Source organism: Hyaena hyaena, unplaced genomic scaffold (assembly GCF_003009895.1).
Source record: "Hyaena hyaena isolate Hyena2069 unplaced genomic scaffold, ASM300989v1 scaffold_919, whole genome shotgun sequence".
NCBI lineage: Eukaryota > Metazoa > Chordata > Mammalia > Carnivora > Hyaenidae > Hyaena > Hyaena hyaena.
Genome location: NW_024081554.1, coordinates 327,831 through 351,769, shown reverse-complemented (window position 1 = coordinate 351,769; position 23,939 = coordinate 327,831). Strand labels below are relative to the sequence as shown.

Genomic DNA, 23,939 nt, shown 5'->3' with positions numbered 1-23,939 from the left:
AACACAATCTCTAATGTGGTTATACCAATGAGTCAAGAGAAGTTACTATAAAATCAAGACAGTAAGTTAAAGAGGACCGTAAGTTTACTCAGCAGGATTGAATTATGAAAAACACCCCACGTGGACTTCTTCACTTCTAGCCAGTGTCTCAATGAAGAGTTATTTAATGATGTTTTTAGTGCAGAAGAAATCACCGCTGATGCCATTTTAATATATTTGTTGATCTTTTATAAGTTTATTTACTTTGAGAGAGAGAAAGTGGGAGAGACACCATGAGTGGGAGAGGGGCAGAGAGAGAGAGTGAGAGAGAGAGAATCCCAAGCAGGGTCCACAGTATCAGTGGGACCCACCCTCTGGCTTGCCCTCATGCACCCTGACATCATGACCTCAGCTGGAAATCAAGAGTCAGACACTTAACCAATTGAGCCACCAAGATGCTCCTATCTGTTGATTTCAAATAGAAATAAAAGCAGAATTATATGTTTTGTCCTGCCTTTATGTAAACTTGCTAAAGTTCCTTTCTTGCTCTAAGATGGTACAGTGTTTAGATATTTTTAATTAAATAATATTATTTAATGTATTTATTTTTGAGAGACAGAAAGACTGAGCATGAGCAGGGGAGGGTCAGAGAGAGAGAGAGGGAGACACAGAATCTGAAGCAGGCTCCAGGCTGAGCTGTCAACACAGAGCCCAGCCTGGGGTTTGAACCCGTGAACCGTGAGATTATGACCTGAGCTCAAATCCGATGCTCAACTGACTGAGTCATCCAGGCACCCAGTGTTTAAAAAGAGGATCCCAGTTATCCGAAACAAGTCTACTCTTCCAAGAATCTAAGCATTTTTAAATGTGTTGTAGACATCCATACTAACAAGGGCAGGATGCTAAAAATATTCTTAAAAATCCCACACTATGTATAAAGGGATGGAACACAAAAGTAAATGCCAAAGCACTCAGAGAATTGTCTTTTAGGCAAAGTAGTCATTTGGAGAATTGACCAGTAAGCAGGTTTTGGTTTTGGTTTTGTTTTAGAAACAAACCCACTGTAGCGGACAGCACACACAGAGATCGGGGGCTGTGGGGACATGACCAGGTCAGATCAGGACACACTGATCTGCCAAGGTACCTGTTCTGCTTAGAAAGTTCTCAGGCTGGGGCTGGCAGAGCACAGACACAGGGTCAGGGCTCTCCACTGATGGCAGGTGTGGAGATCCAGGTGCCAGCAAGTGCCAGCACATCTGTGTGTTCACCTGCGTGGCCATGTACCTATATGGGCACAATGGATTCAGAATCTATAAAGACTCTCAAAAGCCGATATAGGGAGCAGTCAGGGGTAAGACACTTCAACTCCCTGAAGGCCCCGAGGCCAAAGAAACGTCATGCCTTGGGGTGGATGCCCATACCAGTTCTGTCATTCGGACTTGCTGTGTGCCCTGGGGCAAGATAGTCACCATGCCTGAGCCTTAGAAAGATTCACTGGATGGTCATAACTGTTTTAGGACCCCAGATATTCCTTGTCTTTCTTCTCTTGAGTCTTCAGAACACTTAGCCTTTGTCCCGCCCACCTGGTGCATTCCAGTCACCTGTTATGACGCGGACTTACCCCACCCTGTTCGTATATTTGAGGGACCTCCTGCCCAGAGGTTTGCATTTTTCACAGCCTGAGCAGCAGCTGTGGTTTTTTAAAAAAATAATCTAGTGTTAAAATTAGGTAGAGAATGGGGTGCCTGGTGGTTCAGCCAGTTGAGCATCTGGCTCTTGACTTTGGCTCAGGTCATGATCCCGGGGTCCTGGAATCGAGCCCCACCTCAGACTCCATGCGATGCATGGAATCTACTTAAAACTCTATCTCTGTCTCCCTCATCTCATCTCATCTCACAGTTTGTAAGTTCGAGGCCTGGCATGAGGCTCCATGTTGACAGTGCAAAGCCTGCTCGGGATCCTCTCTCTCTCCTTCTCTCTGCCCCTCCCCATCTCTTGCTCTCTTTCTCTCTCTCAAAATAAATAAACTTTTTTTAAAAAAAGACTCTCCTTCTTTGCCCCACTCTTGCACACTTTCTTTTAAAAAAAAAAAGTAAAGCAATGGTCTACTTTGAAGAATATCAACACAAAATAATTTCCCATTTTATTTGCATATCCATGAGATCCTCTGGAAACAGGAAATCCTTATTACATTACAAAAATCTCAAGATTTTCTAGACCACTGTTTCTCACCCGATTTTAATGGTGAAAAAACAATTTTTCTAATAATTCTCAGGCCTATCCTTTTACAAAATGAAAGAAAAATAGCATTAAAAAACATGTAAGAAAAATTTCTATTTTTAGTGGCTATATTAAATAAAAACAATTTTCTCAAGATACTATAAAAGTTTCTAGATTTTGCTTTCTTAACCTATTATGGACAGAAAAGAAAAAGTTTGAGAACCCATACCCATGAGCAGGCCACCATTTTAAGTAGCCGATTCTTAAGAACTATTGTTATTCATTTTTTGTACCCAACTGTGTGTTACCTGCTTCAGGATTTGGGGAAAAAACAGATAATTTTCTTTTAACAAGTAAAATTGTTCAAGATTGACTTTGATGAAAGTCTACATTGCTAATCCAATGGAGATTTGCAGTTATTGAATATCGGTTTTGGGGTAGTCAGTGAAAACGTTATTTTTAAAGCTTGTGTAGATAGTATTTAATGTATAGAAAGCCAAAGGTATTCCTCAAACAGCGAGTTTAGGATAAATCCAAAGTACCTAAAATTCCAACCATGCCTGAAAGAGCTTAAACATTTTCTTTCAGCACATACAAGATACGAGAATGTAGTTTATATAATAGTTGGTTGCCTTAAGCCTAAAGCGATGTCAGTTTTAAGTGATAACACTTCCTAGTGAAACTACCAGGATTTGAGTCACCTGTAAAAATAAAAACGAAAACAAAACAAAAACAAAAAACAAAAAACAAACCAAAACAAAAAACTGACCTGTGCTATGATTTTCTTTATCCATCTGAAAATTAAAGAATATGTGTGAACCAGATGCTTTGGGCCATTTTGACTTTTTTCAGAATGGGGGGGGGGGCAGGGAGCTGTAAAATGAGAGAATGGAATCATGTACTTCTTGAAGCCTCTATTGGTTTCTGATAACATTTTTGTCTCTCTACCTTCTAAGGCATGTATTTTATTGAAGAAAACCATTCTATGCGTTTTAAATGTAAGTTAAAGATACAGATGGCTACGGCTGGCAATGACCCTGTTTGAAAATAAACACCTCTGTCAGAAAGTCATCTCCGTACGATATTTTGATCCACGTTCTGCAAGAACCCCAAGTCAATAACAAATTCACAAAATATGTCTAACAATGCATCCTGAAAGGAGAATCCCTTACTCTCTTCTTGCTTGTACTTTGATCAAGCTGTCAGAGTATCAGGCAGTGACCACCACCCGAAACAGCTACACTTAACAATTCCTTTGAATTTCACGGGAGCTATTGGATCGTAACATGGGGTATGGTAATCTCTGTCTTTTTTTGAAAGCAGGACAGTCTGCCTCAGCATTCCCACCAGTGTGCTCTGGGTGAGCTGTGAGATAATGATGGCTGTAAATGTTTAATACTGCTGAAAATTTTAAAACTGGGTTTTCAACTTGTCAGAATTTACAGTCTTTGAAATCATGTTTGAACATGATTCTTGCAGCTCTTTCCTTGAACTCCCCAGATCTGATAATATTTGCGTCTGCAGCTTTGCCACAGAGAACACGAAACACCGCACACTGCACTTCTTCCCTGCTCCCCTCACACTCCACAGGTCCCATTATTGTGGTTTGACTTTTATTGAGAAGGGATTCGTTATTCCTCAAAGTGAGTATCTGACGTGCATGTGGAAAATGTGTTCTTTTTTGTTGATTAATTACTCGTATATTTCACAATTTTGTGTCAGGTTTATGGAGGTTCTGACTGACAATTAAAACTTGTATATATTTGAAGTATACAACCTGGTGTCTTGATATGTGACTACGTTGTGGATTGATTACCACAAACTAATAAACATATCCATCAATTCACACAGTCAACTGTGTGTGTGTGTGTGTGTGTGTGTGTGTGTGTGCGTGTTTGGTACTCTCAGCAAGTGTCAAGTGTACTGTACAGTACTGTTAACTATAGTTACATTGTGTACATTAGATCTTCAGAACTTACTTATCCCGCATAATTTAAACTTTGAATCTTTTGGCCAATATCTCATTTCCCCCATCCTCCAACCCCTGATAACCACTGTTCTACTCTGTTTTGAACTTCAACTTTTTTGATTCCACATACAAATGACATCATCCAGTATTTGTCTTTCTGTGTCTGGTTGTGGTCACTTTAACAATATCCTCCTGGTTCATTCCTGCTGTTACAAATGGCCTAATTTTCTTTTTTTAAAGGCTGAATAATATACTTGTGTGTGTATAGTATCTCACTTTATATATATATATATATTTATATAGTATCCCATTGTCATATATATAGTATGCTCATATATTTTTGAGAGAGAGAGAGAGAGGGAGAATGTATACCATTTTCTTCACTTATTTATTCATCAACTTACATTTAGTTTGTTTCTGTGTCTTGGCTACTGTGAAAAATATCATAATGCATCACATTCTATGTATCATTAAATTTACCCATTTCACATTTTCAACTCTATGATTTTTAGAAAAATTACTATGTTGTGAAGCCATCACAATTAAGCAGTATTAAGCACAATTAAGCAGATCTTCAAACAATAAGATCATGCAGTCTCATTAAAAAAAATTTTTTTTAATGTTTACTTATTTTTCAAAAGAGAGAGACAGAGTACAAGCAGGGGAGGGGCAGAGAGGGAGACACAGAATCCGAGGCAGGCTACAGGCTCTGAGCTGTCAGCGCAGAGCCCTCTGGGGGTCTCGAACTCGCAAACTGCGAGACCATGATCTGAGCCAAAATCTGATGCTTCACCAACGGAGCACCCAGTTACCCCTACTTAGTCTCATTTTCAGTTAATCCCACTTTTCATGCTCTGCCTCATGTAACCAATAACTTATTTTCTGTCTCTACAGATTTGCCATTTCTGCATATTCATATAAATGAAATCATGCAATATGTGTGATCTTGTGTCTTACAATTTTAATTCCCTTAATACTTTTGAGAGTTATTCATGGGGTAGCATGTATGAGTTTTCTGTTCTAATTTATTGCATACAGCAATAAATGGAATAACATTCCGTTGTATTGATATACTAGATTTTGTATAACCATTCGCTGGTTGATAAATATTTGAGATATTTCCAATTTTTAAGCATTATCAGTAATTGTTCCTAGAACAGTTCTATGCAAATTTTGTATCGGTATATACTAAGTTTTGTAACTGGTAAGTGAAAGTCCTCACACTTGGTTCTTTTAAAATCTGCGACTGGTTGAAAAGTTGTTCAACTTCATAGGTCATTAGGGGATGGCAAATAAAACAACAACGAGATATTACTACACACCTAGTACAATGGTGAAAATTAAAGATAATGCCAACACCAAGCACTGGTGAGGAAGTAGAACATAGGGATTCTCATCCATTGCAATGCAACACGATACAGACACTCTGGAAGAAAGTGTGGCAGCTTCCTACAAAACTAAATATACTTTTACCGTAAGATCTGGCATTATTGTTCCTTGCTATTTACTCAAAGGAGCTGAAAGCTTATGTCCCACAAAAATCTTCACATAAATGTTTATATCAGCTCTATTCATAATTGCAAAAGCTTGGAATCAATCAAGATGAGCTTCAGCAGGTGAATGGATAAATAAACTGTAGTACATTCAGACAATGAAATATTATTCACAGCTCAATGGAACTGAGTGATCCGTCCATAAACGAAACATGGAGGAACCCAAGTGCATATTACTAAGTGAAAGAAGCCAGTTCGAAAGCCAGCATACTATATGAGTTCAACTATAAGACACTGTAGAAGAAAACAAAACTATAGAGACATTAAAAAGGAACAGAGGTAACTAAGGGTTAGGGAAGAAGGCAGAGCACAGAGGATCGCCAGAGCAATGAATGTACCTTGTATGAAACTATAACGGTGCACATATGTCATTATACAGTTGCTGAAAGTGTAGAATGTACACCAAGAGCGAACCCTAATGTGGACTATGGACTTTGGATAATAATGATATCATGTGTCAATGTCGGTTTTCGGTAGGAAAAAATGTACGACTTCAATGCAGGATATTATAATAAGAGAGACAAGGGGTGGGGGTGGGGGCAGGGGGAGTTTGGAAACTCCATAACTTCTGTTTAATTTCAGTGTGAATCTAAAACTAGCCTATTGGACTCTAAGAATAGCTTATTGAAATAAAAAAATATACATATATTAGCAAAATAAGTCAGGCAGAGAAGGACAAATATCATATGTTTGTACATATAGGAGGATTAGGAGGAACTTAACTGAGGACCATGGGGGAGAAGAAGGGGAGAAATGGTGGGGGAAAGAGAGAGAGGCAAACCATGAGAGACTCTTGAATGCTGACAAACAAACTGAGGACTGATGGATGTGGGGGGGAGGGGGGAGATGGGCATGGAGAAGGGCACTTGTGGGGATGAGCACTGGGTGTTGTATGGAAACCAACTTGACAATAAACTATTTTTAAGAAAAAAAAATAGAAATAAAATGGACATTATAATCTTAAAAAAATAAATTAATTAAAAAAAAGAAAAAATAATACATATATTTTCATTTCTCTGGACTTTTGTATTTCCACATAAACTTTAGGATCTGCTTGAGTTTCTGCAAAAAAAAAAAAGTTTTGTTGGCACATTTATAAACATAAATCCTATGGATTTAATCTCTACTTTTTGAAACCTATTTGTTGAATCTATGGACCAGTTTGGGGAGAAATGGCTATATAACAGTTTGGGGTTTTCTAATCCAAGAACATGGAATGTCTTTCTATTTATTTTGAACTTTAATTTCCTGCTATAATTTTTTTAAATTTTCTATTTCTCAGTGTACAAGTCTTACACTTTTTTTGTTAAATTTGCTCATGAGTATTTTATTCTTTCTGATGTGATTGTGAAAAAAACTGCATTCCTAATTTCATATTGGTGATTGTTGTAAACAGAAATGCGATTGATTTTCCAGTATTGTCCTAATATTCTAAAAACTTGTTCTACATGTATTTTACTTCGAATTATTTTTGTAGATGCCCTTGGATTTTTATGTGCAAGATCGTGTTGTCTGTGAGAAAAGATGGTCTTACCCCCTCCTTTCCAATTTAGATGCTTTTAATTTCTTTCTATTGCCTGATCAGACTAGCTAGTCCTTCTGGTACGATGTTTACTAGAAGCGGTCGGGGTAGACATGCCTGTCTTATTCCTGATTTTAGGCTGAATATTTCAGTCTTTTACCATTAATGTACAATGCTCACTGTGGATATTGTATCGATGCCCATTATTAGGTTAAAAAGAGTTACTGTCTATGAACATCATGAATGAGTGTTGGATTTTTGCCAAGTTTTACCACGTCTATAGAGAGATCATGTGGTGTATACTCTGTTTTATTAATCTTATGTTGATACTTGCTTACTCTATGTTCTGTTGAAAATAATGTGTTTTCTGCTGTCGTTGGTTGTCATGTTCCACAGATATTAGTCAAGTTGATAGTGTTTTTCAAGTTGTCTGTATTTTTTTTTCTTATTTGTTCTGACTAGGTGTTCTGTCAATTTTTTTGAGTGGAATATTGAAAGCTTCAACTATGTTCCTTGAACTATTTCTCTCTTCAGTTTTAAGTATCCTGTATTTTCGGGCTCTGTAGTTAAGTAAATATACATAATTGCTTCCTGCTGAATGGAAACTTTTCTCATTATAAAATATCTCTCTTTACCTCTAGTAATTTGTTTTGTATTATAATTTTTGCCTTAAAATCTATTTTGTATATTAGTATAGCCATTGCAACTCTTTTTGGTTTATCATTTGTACGGCATATCTTCCCCCAGCCTTTTACTTTTGAATTATTGGTATTTGAATCTAATTTGTCTTTTGTGTACAGTCTGTAGTTGGATTCTGTTTTTTAATCCCCTCATTAGATTGCCTTTGAAATGGAGTATTTAATCCATTTATTTAGTCTAATTATTTATATGATTGGGTTTTGCAATTTGTTTTCTATGTGTTTTATGTTTGTGTGTTTCTCTATTATTCCATTCCAAATACTCTACAGTATTTTCTGTTGAACAGATATTTTCTTGGGTGACACATAAGTTTCTTTTTAAAAAATATGTTTTCGTGATGTATTTTCTTAGTGGCTTCTCTGGATATTACAGTATGCGTCTTAACTTAAAACAGTCTATTTCAGAGTAATGCTAATTTGATTATATAGTACATAGATATTGCTCCAATATCATTCTCTTCCTTCTCCCTTTTCTGGTCTATTATTATCATACAGATTACATCTTTACACATTGTAAGCCCCTCAACAGTTTTATACATTATACACAGTTTTCCTGCTTTGGTTTATTTCTTGTTCTGTTTTGTTGTGAATGTCTCATAATTTTTTGTTGAAAAGCAGAGATGTTAGGTAATATAGCAAATCTGAAATGAGTTCTTTTTTTTTCCTCCAGTGGGGTTTGTTCCTAACACTTTTTTTTCTCTTTTTCCATTGGTTTGCCTAACAGATTTCCAAAATGGATTTTATAGATCCTTTATTCAAGACTCTATGAAGCCACTGAGTTCTCTGATCATTTTTATTTTTAAAGTGCCATATTTAAAACCTAGCCTTCTTGGGGGCTGCCTCTCAGTCAGCATAGTTTGATGATTAGCCAATAATGGGTCAGAGGAGTCCTTCAGTGCCTTGACCCAATAAGCATTATACACGTTGGCATGGGGATTCGTGGTTAAAGGCTCAACTACAAATTTTAGGATGATAAAAAGCAAACATAAGTCATTCTTGGCTGTCACTTCCTGTTATGCAGGACCTTAAAGCTAGCCATTGATGAGTTATCAGGCTCAGCCTCTGTCCTTTATAAGCATAGCCCTGCTTATAAATGCGTGGCTATATCCGTCACCTCAGGCTGCCACAGTAAATGACCATGGACTTGTGGCTTAAACCACAGACATTTATTTTCTCACAGTCCTGGACGCTAGAAGTTCATGACCACATTATAGGTAAGCTCAGTTTCAGAAGAGAGGTCACTTCTTAGCTCATACACAGCCACCCTGTTGTTGTATCTTCACATGGTCCTTCCTCTCTGTGTGTAGAGAGATCTTCCTTATTCTGTAAGGACACCAGCCCTGGACGATTAGGGTTCTACTCTTATGACCTCTTTCAGCCTTCGTCACTTCCCCAAGACCTCTATCTTCAAATATAGTCACACCGGGGATTATAGTTTCAACATATGAATTTTGGGGGGAAAGAATTCAGTCCATAACAGCAGAATGTGTTGAAGCACTTCAAAATCATACATATCATCTAATTCTTATTGCTGAGGCTTTATATTTAAATTTTTTGCTGGGCTGATACTTGTTCCACAAAAATTCACAGCCTTAGACAACTTATTAATACCTTGGGGGAAAGGCCTTTATCCTTGGGACAGAGATCTGAATCATGTCTAATAGTGGGAATAGAGTTTCCCCAGAAGATACTGGAAGTATTATCAAAATATACAGGGTTTGGGGCTGGGGCTTTATAAGGGTGTCTGACCCAGGTCCACCTATTTTCATGACCATCACATCATCATTCCGAAGGTGGAAATGGTGCAAGCCTCAGTGAAAATATCACAGGTGTGCTGTTCTTACCAAGATTCAGCAGCTCTTCTAGAATGAATGTTTTCTCATTTACTCTGTGCTTTTGGTTAAACTTTGGAGTTCAGAAATGATAGTTTTTCCAATATAATCTTTGTTTCTGTGGGACAGAAGAATGAATAACATGCTCACTCCATTATTCCAGAAGTCTAATTCCTCTTAATTTTTTCATTGTAAACTCACAAAATGAAGTACAGGTGTGTTACCTTTATTGTCATTATTTGCTATGATAATTTTTTAATAGAACAAAATTAATTTTGCTTATTTTAAAATTGTCACCTTTTTCTTGCCTTATTGCTATTAATGTTCCTTTTTTAAAATTTTTTTTAATGTTTCATTTATTTCTGAGAGAGAGAGAGACAGCGTGAGCAGGGGAGGGTCAGAGAGAGACACACACACACAGAATCCAAAGCAGGCTCCAGGCTCTGAGCTAGCCACCAGAACAGAGCCCAATGCGGGGCTTGAACCCATGAACCCTGAGATCATGACCTGAGCCGAAGTCGGATGCTTAACTGACTGAGACACTCAGGTGCCCCTAATGTTCCTTATACAAAGTGGTCAAAACACAAACTTTGATGACATTCTATATTATAGTTGTGTTTTATTTCTAGAACAAAAAGATATGTAGTACATACAGATTCTAGTTGGCATGTAAAAAGCTTGAAATTCTTCACTTAACCCTAACAAGTAAAAAGCTCACATGCTGAAAATTCAACAGCTTTTCTGAGAGCTATCATGAGTCAGTTGAGGTCACAGAACCAACAGCTGCCCCTAAAATTGGAAAGCCATACAGACTGATACTGAGAATCTTAATTTATTAGAGCTGAAGCCCAACCAAGGAAACAAAACTTCCGTGGAGACCAGCGCTGGGAGGCAGGACTGCCTGAACTGTAATTGACAAATCACACAGTGTGAGTGAGTCTGGGAGTTAAGAATTCCAGAGGGTCCCCCACACTTTTGTGAGTTGTATTTCCTGGAACTCTACCAGGCTTTGACAGTAAATAGCTGAAAAACCATCCCCCTGGGCTTTAGGGAGGGGAGTTGGAAAGTTAATATGTGGAGGTATGCCAGCGCATTTTCTGTTCTTCTGAAAAAAGATTGTTCTCAAGAGAAATTATTTTGCCAGAGTCTATTACCAAAACCTATTGGGGTTTTCTCAGAGCCTAAGTACTTAGGGGAATGGAAAGACCCAACTCCAGTCATCCTAGCCTCCTCAAGCCATCCTGCCTCACCTAAGGTTGGAAGCAGAACTGAGAAGTACTTGTGAAGTTCACAGCCCAGGGGCACAGACTCCCTAAGAGACTGAGATCTCATCATTGGATACAAAATGCTTTCGCGCTCCATATGCCTTCCTACTACCTCACCAAAGGCCTATTTATGAGTGTTCCTTTCATCTAGTATATCATGTACAGTTTACAGTTTTCCACACACAAAAAATTATAAGGCTTACTAAAAGGCAAAAGACACAATTCGAAGCCACAGAGTAAACATCAGGATAAGACTCAGTTATGGAAGATATGTTGAAATTGCCAAATATTTAAATTAAAAGAATGATGAATAATGTGACAACATGGAACGTTGGGTGATAATGTGAGCAGAAGAATGGAAATTCTAAGAAAAAATCGAAAGAAAGTTTATAATAGAAATAGAAATACTATACTAGTAAATAAAGCTGAAAGAGTTCATCACCACTAGGCTTAGTTTATAATAAAAAATAAAGTTTTCCAAGCTGAAATGAAAGGATACTAATAAATATTTTAAAACATGTGAATTTGCAAAACTCACCAGTAATGATAAATACATAGTCAAAGTCAGATCTCCTAATATTATAATGTGGTACATATAACATTTTCCAGTCTGTTTAAAATTTTTTTAATGTTTTATTTATTTCTGAGAGAGAGAGAGAGAGAGAGAAAGAGAGAGAGAGAGACAGCATGAGCAGGGAAGGGTCAGAGAAAGAGGGAGATACAGAATCTGAAGCAGGCTCCAAGTTCCAAGCTGTCAGCACAGAGCCCCATGTGGGGGTTGAACTCACGAACCGAGAGATCATGACCTAAGCCGAAGTCGGATTCCCAACTGACTGAACCACCCAGGCACCCCTCAGTCTATTTTAAAAGCTGAAGAACAGAGAAAGAAAAGAACAACAATAAAAGATGAGTAACAAACATATTACAATTCACAATAATTATTTTTATAATTGGATACACAATATAAAGAAGGTGTAAATTATAAGGTTGATAACCTAAAATGTGAAAAGGGGAGAAATAAAAATATAGTTCTCCTATGGTATCAAAATTAGGCTGTTTTCCGCCTAAATAAGATGATACAATGATAAAGCATTTTATGTAACAAACATGAAAAGGTATTTTATGTAACATAACAAAAGAAAGGCCTATAGTAGAATGCATAAGGTGGATATAAGTGAGTTAAAGCATACTGCAAAAAAACAACAAAAAAAAGTGATCAAATCCAAAGGAAGATAGCAAGAGAAGAAAAAGGAAGACAGGAGCTTGAAACAGTCAAAATAGCAATTAACAATGTTGCAATCGGAAGTTCTTATCTATAAATAATTACTTTCAATGTGAATGAATTAAAGTCTCCAATCAAAAGACTTGGAGTGGCTAAATGGAGAAGAAGGAGGAAAAGAAGAAGAAGGAGGAGGAGAAGGAAGGGAAGGGGAAGGAGAAGGAGGAAGGAGAGGAGGGAGAGGAAGAAGTAGAAAAGGGAGAAGGAGAAGAAAAAGAAAAAAAGGCCCAACATTCTGCTGTCTGAGGTAGACCCATTTTAGCTGTAAGAACACACTCTGAAAACAAAAGGGTAGAAAATGTACTCCAAACACATGGTAAGCAAAAGAGAGTAGGAGTAACTTTACTTACAGAAGAGAAATAGACTTTAATTGAAATATGGTCACAAGGGACAAGGAAGGTCATTGCATTAAGATAAAACAGTCAATTGGTCAAGAAGACATAACAATTGTAAATATTTATGCATCCAACTTGAAAATATCTCAATATATAAAGTAAATATTAACAGAACTGAAAGGAGAAATGAGCAGCAAGACAATAATAGTAGGAAACTTCAGTAGGAGACTCCACTATAAACGTTGGATAAATCATCCAGGCAGAAAATCAATAGGAAGAAAGCAGATTTGCTCACTATAGACAAAGTGGACCAAACAGACATTCTTTTCTAACAGAACAGGCAACAGCAGCAAAACGCATATTCTTCTCAAGCACCCATCACATTCTCCAGGATAGATCATATTTTAGGTTACAAGACAAGTATTAAAAACTCATGAAAATTGAAACTATGAGGTATCTTTTACAACACTAAGGATATGAAACAAGAAATCAATAATAGGAGGAAAATCCACAGATATGTGGAAATGAACACACTCTTGAAAAACCAATGGATCCAAGAAGAAATCGAAAATTATCTTGAGACAAACAAATGTGGAAACACAACATTCCAAATCTTATGGGATGCAGCAAAAGTAGTGCTACAAGGGAAGTTTATAGGTATAAATACCTATATTTATAATAAAAAGAAAGATCTGAAATAAACAACCTAACATTATTCATCTATCTAGGAATAAACTAAGACCAAAGTTTAGCAGAAGAAAAGAAATTATGAAAATCAGAATAGAAATAAGTAAAATAAGGAATAGGAAAACACTAGAAAATGTCAGGGGGCACCTGAGTGGCTCAGTTGGCTAAGTGTCTGATTCTTGATTTCACTTCAGGTCATGATCTCACAGTTTGGGGGTTTGAGCCCCGAGTTCTGACAGCACAGAGCCTACTTAGGATTCTCTCTCTCTCTCTCTCTCTCTCTCAGTCTCTCTCCCCCTCTCTCTCTGCTCCTCCCACCCCTCCCCTGCTCATACATGTTCTCTAGAAAGAAAGAAAGAAAGAAAGAAAGAAAGAAAGAAAGAAAGAAAGAAAGAAAGAAAGAAAGAAAGAAAGAAAGAAAGAAAGAAAGAAAGAAAGAAAGAAAGAAAAAAGAAAATATCAATAAAATTGAGTTCATTTTTAAAAAGATAAAATTGACAAAACTTTAGCTAGACTATCCGAGAGAGAGAGAGAAGGAGGACTCACATAAAATCAGAAATGAAAGAAGAGACATTACAACTGATACAACCGAAATATGAAGTCATGTGAGACTAGTATGAACACTGATAGGACAACGAATTGGATAACTTGGAAGAAAAGGATAAACTGCTAGAACATAAAACCTACCAAGACTAAACTGTGGGGAAAAAAATAGGAAATTTGAAAAGATCAATAATGACTAAGGAGATAGAATCAATTATCAAACCTTCCCCAAGAAGAAAAGCCCAGGATCTCATGACTTCCCAGGTGAATTATACCAAACTTTTAAAGAAAAAATTAACACAAATCCTTCTCAAAGTCTTCCCAAAATTTAAAATGGAAGGGACACTTCTAACTCAATTTATGAGATCAATGTTACTCTGTCAAAAAATCAAGATAAAGACTGTACAAGAAAAGAAAATCACAGTCTAATATCCTGATGAATACAGATGCAAAATTCTCCACAAAATACTAGCAAAGTAAATTCAACAATATATTAATAGAATTATACACCACGATCAAGTGGAATTTATTCTGAAGATGCAAGGATGGTTCAATACAAATGAATACATGTGATACAACACATTAACAAAGGATAAAATCATACGATCATAATATACATAGAAATAAGCATTAGGCAAAATTCAGCATTTTTTTCATAATTAATAGCTCTCAACAAATTAGACATGGAAGAAGTGTGTCTCGACATAATAAAGGCCATGCGTGACAAGCCCACAGCTAACCTACTCCCTGGTGAAAGGTTAAAAGTGTTTCCTCTAAGATCAGAAACATGACTGGGGTATTCATTCTCATTTCCCACTGAACATAGTACTGAAAATCTATGCAGAGCAATTAGAGAAAGAAAATCAATAAAACGAATCCAGATCAGAAAGGAAAATGTGTCATTTAATCTGTTCATAGATGATAGAAAAACTGTTCGAATAAATTCAGTAACGTTTCAATATACAAAATGAACGTACAAAAAATTAGCTGTTTCTCTAAACTAACAGCAAGCTACCTAAGAAATAAAGAAAATAATCCCATTTACAAAAGCAGCAAAAACATTAAAATGTTTACGAATAAATTTAACAAAGGAGGTGAAAGATCTATACACTGAAAACTGTACAACATGAATGAAAGAAACTGAAAAAGGCAAAAATAAACAGAAAGTTATCCTGTGCTCATCTATCAGAAGACTTGATATTGTTAAAATGTCTGTTCTAACCAGAGCAATCTTTAGAGTCAGTACATCTCTATCTAAATCCCAGTGGCATTTTCCACAGAAATAGAAAAAACCAATTCTTTAAAATTTGTATGGAACCACAATAGTCCCCAAATAACCAAAGCAATCTTGGAAAAAACAAAGCTGAAGGGATCGTATTTCATGATTTTTAACTACAATACAAGCTACAGTATTCAAAATAGTAGGATACTGGCATAAAAACATTCATATGGACCAATGGACCAGAATCAAGAGCCCATAAATAAGCCCAAGCCTATACAGTCAATTAATATTTGGCAAGAGAGCCAAGAATAGTCACTGGGAATGGATAGTCTCTTTGATAAATGCTGCTTGGGAAACTAGATATTTACGTGGAAAATAATGAAATTGAACCCATATCTTATGCCACTTCCAAAAGTTACCTCAAAAAGAATTACAGGCTTAAATGTAAAACCTTAAACTGTAAAGCTCCTAGAAGAAAACATAGGGAAAATTCTTGATATTAATCTTGACAATGATATTTCTGGACATGACACCAAAAGCACAAATACGAAAAGCAAAAATAAAGAAGTGGGACTAAGGGGCACTTGGGTGGCTCAGTCAGTTAAGCGTCCAACTTTGGCTCAGGTCATGATCTCAACAGTCCGTGGGTTCGAGCCCCACACTGGGCTCTGTGATAACAGATCAGAGCCTGGAGCCTGTTTCGGATTCTGTGTCTCCCTCTCTCTGTGGCCCTCCCCCCTCATGCTCTGTCTCTGTCTCTGTTAAGAATAAATAAAAAACATTTAAAATAAATAAACATTAAAAATTTAAAATAAAAATTTAAAAATTCAAAAAAAAGAAGTGGGACTTTACATCAAACTGAAAAGCTTCTGAATAGCAAAATAAATGACCAACAAAATTGAAAAAGCAAACTATGGAATGGGAGAAAATATTTGCAAACCATATATGTGATAAGGGGTTGATATCCAAAACATAAGTGACTGATGTGACTCACTGGGGGAATAAATCATCCATTTTAAAAAATGGACAAAGGACCTGAATAGGTTTTTTTCCCCAAGAAAATGTACAGATCACACCACCAAGTATAGGAGGAGATGCTAAATATCAATATTCATCAGGGAAACACAAAACAAAACCAGATTGTGATATCATCTCAACTTGTCAGCATAGCTATTACCAAGACGACAAGGGATAAAGAGTATTGGTGAAGATGCAGAGGGAAGGGATCCCATGTGCACTCTTTGGGGGAATGTAAAATGATACAGTCACTATGGAAAACTTGGTGGATATTCATTAAAGAACTGAAAATAGGGGTGCCTGGGTGGCACAGTCATTTAAGCGTCCAATCCTTTATTTGAACTCAAGTCTTGATCTCAGTGTCATAGGATCAACCCCTACATCAGGATCTGCACTGACAGGGCCTGCTTAGGATTCTCTGTCTCCTTCTCTCTCTGCCCTTTCCCTGCTAATAGGTACCCGCACGCATGCTTTCTCTCTCTCTCCCCCTGCCCCACACACAGAAAATAGAACTACCGTGTGATCCAGCAGTTCCTCATATAGGTATATATTGGAAAAAAATGAATTCAGTATCTCAAAAAGATATCGTTATCCCCACTTTGCAGCATTATTCACATTTTCCAAGACACAGTAATGCGTTAAGTGTCTGTGGGCAGATGAATGCATAGAGCGAATATGGTATATATGTACAATGGAATATTATCTGTCCTTAAAAAAAGGAAATCCTGCCATTTGAGACAGCATAGATGAAACTTGCGGACATTATACTAAGTGAAATAAATCAGACAGAGAAATACTATACGATCTCATTTATATGTGGAATCTAAAAAAAAATCAAAATCAAAGAAACAGAGTAGATTGGTTTTTGCCAGGTGCTGAAGGTCAGTGGAAATGGGGAGATGCTGGCCAGAGGGTAAAAATTCAGTTGTATTATGAATTTCTTGGGATCTAACATATAGTGTGGTTAACATAGCCAATAATACTCTAGTGTATACTTGAAATTTGGTATGAAAGTAAATCTCGAATGTTTGTTCTCTGTCTCACACTCACATGCACAAAATGATAATTGAGGGAGGTGATACATGTATTAACTAACCTTATGTGACAATCATTTCATAACATATATGTATATGAAATTATTGTGTTGTGTACCTTAAACCTACACAATGTTATTTGCTCATTTATATCTCAATAGAATGGGGAAGGAAAATAACGTTATAATAAGATTACTAGCTTATATACAAAAGCAGTAAATATCCCTACACAGCAATGACACAATGCTATGAGGGTTATCTTTTCAACTGGACAAAAGCACTACATACCTGGTGTCTGGGCTCTAATAAAAGAGTAAATAACAAAGCTAAACATAGGCGAATTCCCCTGGAAAGCAGAACAACTAGTGTGATTATATAAATAAGTCTCCATGACTAACATGACTGAGTAACTTTCTTTGGGTTTTCAAATAATGGAAAACTTTTAGTAACAGGTATCTTAGACATGCTTAGATAAAAATTTCCATGTGGCATCATTTCCCTTCAGCCTGAGGAAGGTCCTTTATAAGTTTCCTGAAGCTTGGTTCCACTGGGAACAGATTATCTTTTCTTTGTTTCCTTCTGAAGTAGGTTCTACGATGTATAGAATTCTGGATCTTTTTTAAGTTGTCCTGGTTCTTCTTCTCTTTCTTCTCGTTCTCCTTCTTCCATTTCCTCTCCTCCTCCTCCTCCTTCTTCTCTTCTTCTTTCTCGTCTGTTTATTTATTTACTTATTGAAATTTAAATTCAGGGTAGTTAATATACAGTGTATTCTTGGTTTCAGGGGTAGAACCCAGTGATTCATCTCTTACATATAACACCCAGTGTTCATCCCAAAAAGTGTCCTCCGTGATGCCCATCCCCCATTTAGACCATCCCCCCACCATCTCCTTTCCAAGAACCTTCAGTTGGTTCTCTGTATTTAAGAGTCTCATGGTTTGCCCTCCGCCATGTTTTTATTGTTTTTTCTTCGCTTCCCCATGTTCATCTGTTGTGTTTCTTAATTTCCACATATGAATAAAAATTCTTCTTTTTAAATTTTAAGTTTTTCTTTTAAGTTTAAGGCTGTTCTTGGATACACATGGCGACATTGTACATGGCAGACCAAAAACTGCAGACATAAGTTCTTTTAAGTGGTCATAACGTCTAAAACTTAGGGAAATATCTCATCTTTGCATTTGAATTTAGGTATTTATGTATATTTACAGTTTTAATTTACTAGGAAAATGAAGACATTGGTTATCATATAAATCATCTAATGAAAAATTAGAAAATAATGCATACAATATGCCATGTGTATTTTTACCTTTCTGAAAATCTGAGAACTCGCATTTTAATTATTACCTCCTACTCTTTTATGGGAATTGAAGACTATATAAACAAATTTCAAAGCAATCTTTTTATTCTGGGAATAATCTACAACAGGTGTCATGATAAGAGTTAAACAAACAAATGTCAGTTTTGGTTCTAAAGAGACTTGATGGAAAATCTCAGGTATCTCTGTGCCTCTACTTAAAAAGATTTATCAGATGGCAATTGCTCATAAAATTTAGTATGAGGATGTTTCCTTTCAAGGGATTGAAATTTGTCAGAATATAGTATATCATGCAACAAAATGCTAGTTATATTATATGAGCCAGTGGTAGACATAATTTAATGAAGACATAATTTAATAATTTGAATAGCAGAATCTTACCAACTCTTACTTGAGCTGATTATTTAAAATAAATTTAAAGGGGTGCCTGGGTGGCTTAGTCGGTTAGGCATACGACTTCGGCTCAGGTCATGATCTCACAGTTCATGGGTTTGAGCACTGCATCGGGTCGGGTTCTGTGCTGGCAGCTCAGAGCCTAGAGCCTGTTTCGGATTCTGTGTCTCCCTCTCTCTTTGTCCCTCCCCTGCTCATGCTCTGTCTCTCTCTGTCTCAAAAATAAACAATAAAAAATAAAAAATAAATTTAGAAATACTTAGAAAGATAGCTATGTGGGATAAAATATTTCTCCTGCATATTTACCAGTAATATATGAGAACAAATAACTTTAAATACTTCAGACAGAGAAGTTAGTGTCTGTTTGAGAAATAAGCTTATGCCTCATTGCCAGGTCAAGGATAGATAGATAATAATTATAAAGAGAAATGTATCCACACTATCTAGGTGTTTGAGATTGAATGTTTGTCATCAAAAACACATATATTCTTGGAGTTATTTACAGAGCACTGCCATGCCCAAAGAACTAGATACATATATTTTCTTTGCCTTAAAACAGCTCACAGTTTAATTAGGGAGATTGACAAGGAAAGCAGAAATCACAGCACAATGTGACAAGTTCTGTCAGCTGGACAACTGGGAAGCCATGCAAGTTAATGCAACTACTAGAGAGAAGTCACTCTGACTGGCAACCACGTGCAGCTGAAGGAAGAAAAACATTCTCAATCAGGCAGATATTTCTGCTACACATTTACAGCCATGGAGGTGAAGGGTCGTCAGTTAATTTCATTCATGGAGACTTTCTACTTCCATCAAAACATTTCCACCATAGATACCTAATGCACAGCACATCCCTCCCAAATTCACAGAAAAATGTGGTTATGTGGTCAGGAGGCACACCTCAATTGGGTATCTCTTCAGACCCACCTACCTCAAATCCCTCATTTCTCCTTAATAAACAAATAAGAATTTGGTAGTTGTAATAAGGTCCTAGTTTGTCAAGTAAATGAAGTTCAAGTATTGGCCTATGAGCCCATGTCCTTGGGCAAACAGTTCACTGACCATGTTCTCACGTCAAACCAATATTATTCACTACTGCATGGACTGGAAGGTGTGTGTGTAGGTGTGTGTGGATGCATGTTTGTGTGTATGTGGGTGTGTGTTTGAGGGGTAGATTTTGATAATGTTCCTGGGACTCTATTTTGAAAAAGGTAAATTTTATATTAACTTGAGTTCCCTCCAGAAGATCACTGTGGACTGAATTTGAAGAAGTCTAAACACAAATTTTCTTCTTCTTCTTTTTTTAATAGTTTATTGTCAAGTTGGTTTCCATGTAACACCCAGTGTTCATCCCGACAAGTACCCTCCTCCATGCCCATCACCCCCCTTCCCCTCTCCCCGACCCCCATCAGCCCTCAGTTTGTTCCCAGCATTCAGGAGTCTCTCATGGTTTGCCTACCTCCCTCTCCCCCACTATTTCCCTTTCTTCTCCCCTGCCATGTTCCTCTGCCAAGTTCCTCCTAATCTTCCTATACATAAACACAAATTTTCTAATTTCAAGTGTTTCTCCCCACCAGAATGTCGACAAAGGCTGAAATTTTGTGTACAGTCTGTCTATATCCCTTTTCCTAAAACAATCAAGATTCTCTAGGATATTCTGGGGCGCCTAGGTGGCTCAGTCTGCTAAGCATCCGGCTTCAGCTCAGGTCATGATCTCGCAGTTTGTGAGTTCGAGCCTCGCATCGGGCTCTGTGCTGACAGCTCAGAGCCTGGAGCTGCTTCCGATTCTGTGTCTCCCTCTCTCTCTGCTCCTCACCAACTCACACTCTGCTTCTCTCTCTCTCTCTCTCTCATAAATAATCACTTAGAAAAAGTGTTTTCTATTAATAAAAAATGATTCTCTAGGATATTCTGATCCTTGATAATCGCTGTTGCAGAATTGCCTGATTCAAGCTGTGTTCATCTGTTACTTACACTGTCATACATATTGTAATGCCTCCTCCAGAGGAGGAGGCCCTCCAGAGGTAATGATGAGATTAGTGTCCTTAAGAGAAGGTGAAGTGCCCAAGCTTGCTCTCTCTCTCTGTGTGTGCTATGTGAGGACACAGCAAGTAAAAATCTGTCCATAAACCAGAAAGAACACTCTCACTGGAATATGACCATGCAGGCTTCCTGATCTAGGACTTCCCAGCTTTCATAACTGTTTTTGCTATTTAAGCTACATAGTATATAGTGTTTTGTTAACTTAGTCCAAACTGACCAACACCTGGGCCCCTTTAAAAACTTCGTTAGGTGCTCCTGGATGGCTCAGTCAGCTGAACATCTGGCTCTTGATTTTGGATCAGGTCATGATTTTACGGTTCCTAGGATCAAGCCCCGTGTTGGGCTCTGTGCTGAGAGCATGCAGTAGGCTGCGATTTTCTTTCTCTATCTCTCCACCCCTTCCTAACTTGCGTGCATGCATGCACTCATGCTTTCTCTCTCTGTGTCTCTTAAAATAAATAAATAAACATTAAAAAAAAAACCCAACAACTTCTCTCTTCTGCACAGAAAATGACACTCCTCTACTCGAAGCCTTCAGATGACTTGTCGTGGGTTATTAATCCCTCTATCTGCATTTATTTCTATGGCTGGCCCTGGAAAAACACAGATTTGAGCTACATGCATCCACTTAAATATGATTTGTCTTGAAAAGTTACAGAACTGTAAACACTCTTACTTACTATTTTCTAAATTACATATTCTCTTCTCTAGCTTATTTTGTTGGAAGTACACAATAGTAATACATATCACATACAAAATTCTTGTTCATCAACTGTGTTATCAGTAAAGCTTCTGGTCAACAGTATAGGCTCTTCGTATTTAAATTTGAGTTATATGGCAGTTTTCACTGTGCAGGGGGTCAGTGCCCCTAACCCCTGTATTGTTCAAGGTCAATGGTACGAACCTGCCTCAGTTCCATTCTGTTTCTGCTACACGAATTTGCGTGCAGCTTCCCAAATACATTTGGCTTTCACAATGCAATTGAAATTTGCTCTTTTCTCCCCTGGAACACTGTCTCTACCAATATCCAAATGGTTCTTTCTTGCTTCATCACAATTGAACTCTTAGCAAAGAATCTATCCTTAATCACCCTTTATAAAAAGGCGTTTCCAATTAGTTTCTTATCCGGCTCTATTCATCTGACATGTCATGAAAATGTGTTTATTTTCTGTTTCTCCTTAGTAGTTTACTATAAGTGTATTCCTTAGGGTCAGAGACCTTGTCTTGCGTTCACTGCTGCAGCATTATCTAGAACAAATTGTCGTGAATAAATGAATGGTTAAATTTACACCCATAGTTATTATTTGAAGGTCATTCTCTCTGTGACTCTTGTGATACCTGATGTGATGATAGGATTGTGAGGTCCAGGAGTGAGATTTTAAGCTCAATCATTACATTACATTAAATAGAGCACAGGGCTTGAGTCATGGACTCTTTAATCTGACTTTGCTCTTTGCTAACAGAGAAAGGTATCTGTTTTTTCAGCATCACATTTCTCATATGTAAAATGGAGCCTTGACCTACCTCACCGATGGTCAGGCAGATTACATCAACATAGATTAAAATAAGCAAGTGACTGTACGCAGTGCGTAGCACATAATAAAAGCTCAGTGAAAGGCCATTAGTATTTAGCATGGGTAGGGACATGTGTCATCTTTCCATTAGAGAGCTCAGGGATGCCCTGCTCCTTCTAAATCCAACATGGAAGTAATCTGAATGACTTGGAATGTTTTGACTAATTTAAGGCGACTTTACATATTATTACATCATTCTCAAGTGCAACACAATGGAAGCTCCATTTCTGTCATTAAATTAATTCCCAAACATGCCACCATCCCACCCACACTTCTTCTGGACTCGACTACCAGATTCTAAACTTCACCACATCATTTCCCTTTGCATCAGGGTGATGCTAATTCTTCCTCCTACCTGACTTCCATCTGCAGGTTGTGACCTCTGGAGCCATTGTAACTGCAAATCTTGTGTTTCCTCGCTCTTGAGCTCTGGTGATGGACAGGCTAGGGGCAGATCTATGTTTTCCACACCTGTTCCCTTCCTTCAGAAACAGCTGAGAGTATTACAAGTTTGCCTTGATCCTTTTGAATTAGACAGAGTGGAGATGATACAATACCTGGGCCATCAAGTGGAAGCCCGAGGTCTTGGGTAAGTGCTAGAAGCTAGCAGCTTTCCACTCTCCTGAAAGCAAAATCATTGTCTTCAACCAATTGTTCTGTTTTAGGTGAGACACACAAAGCCCTGAGAGAGAAGGGCTGCAACCAACAGATAAATCAACAAAGACAGTGTTGTGAGTAACAGGGAGTGAGTTGTACAATCAGACCATATTTTATGTTTCGCATTGGATTGTTGCGGCCCAGAGACTAAGGCCTGCATGTGGAAGCAGCTGTGGCACTAGAATGGGGCATATTTGATGTATCCAAGAAGTATCATGGGATCCAATAGTTTTATATATTTTGTTGTCTGTCATACAATTGGGAAAATATAAATAGATATAGAGCTTACATCAAGTATTCCATGAAATTCGATAGAGCTGGTTATGCTGTTTCTGAGCAGTAGGGAGCAAGTGCTTTTGAACATATTCAAAAAAAGACTCATACAGGGGCACCTGGGTGGCTTAGTCAGTTGAGTGTCGTCTCTTCATTTAGGCTCAAGTCATGATCTCATGGTTCCTGAGATTGAGGCCTGCTTGGGATTCTCTCTCCCACCCTCTCTCTGCCCCTCCCCCAATCACATTCTGTCTTTCTTTCAAAATAAATAAACATTAAACAAATAGACTCATACAGGAGCATCTGTGTGGCTCAGTCGGTTAAGCGTCTTTTTTTGTTTGTTTGTTTGCTTTTTTAATATTTTTATTTATTTCTAGGAGAGAGAGAGAGAGAGAGACAGCGTGAGCGAGAGAGGGTCAGAGAGAGAAGGAGACACAGACTCCGAAATAGGCTCCAGGCTCTGAGCTGGCAGTCAGCAGAGAGCCCGAGGCGTGGCTCGAACCCACGAACGCAAGATCATGACCTAAGCGAA

At 37.5% G+C, this 23,939-nt stretch overlaps 1 pseudogene; it reads left to right on the top strand.

The window, feature by feature from the left end:
• LOC120222872 overlaps window positions 1-23,939 on the top strand; it is a 33,468-nt pseudogene that overhangs the window by 3,976 nt on the left and 5,553 nt on the right.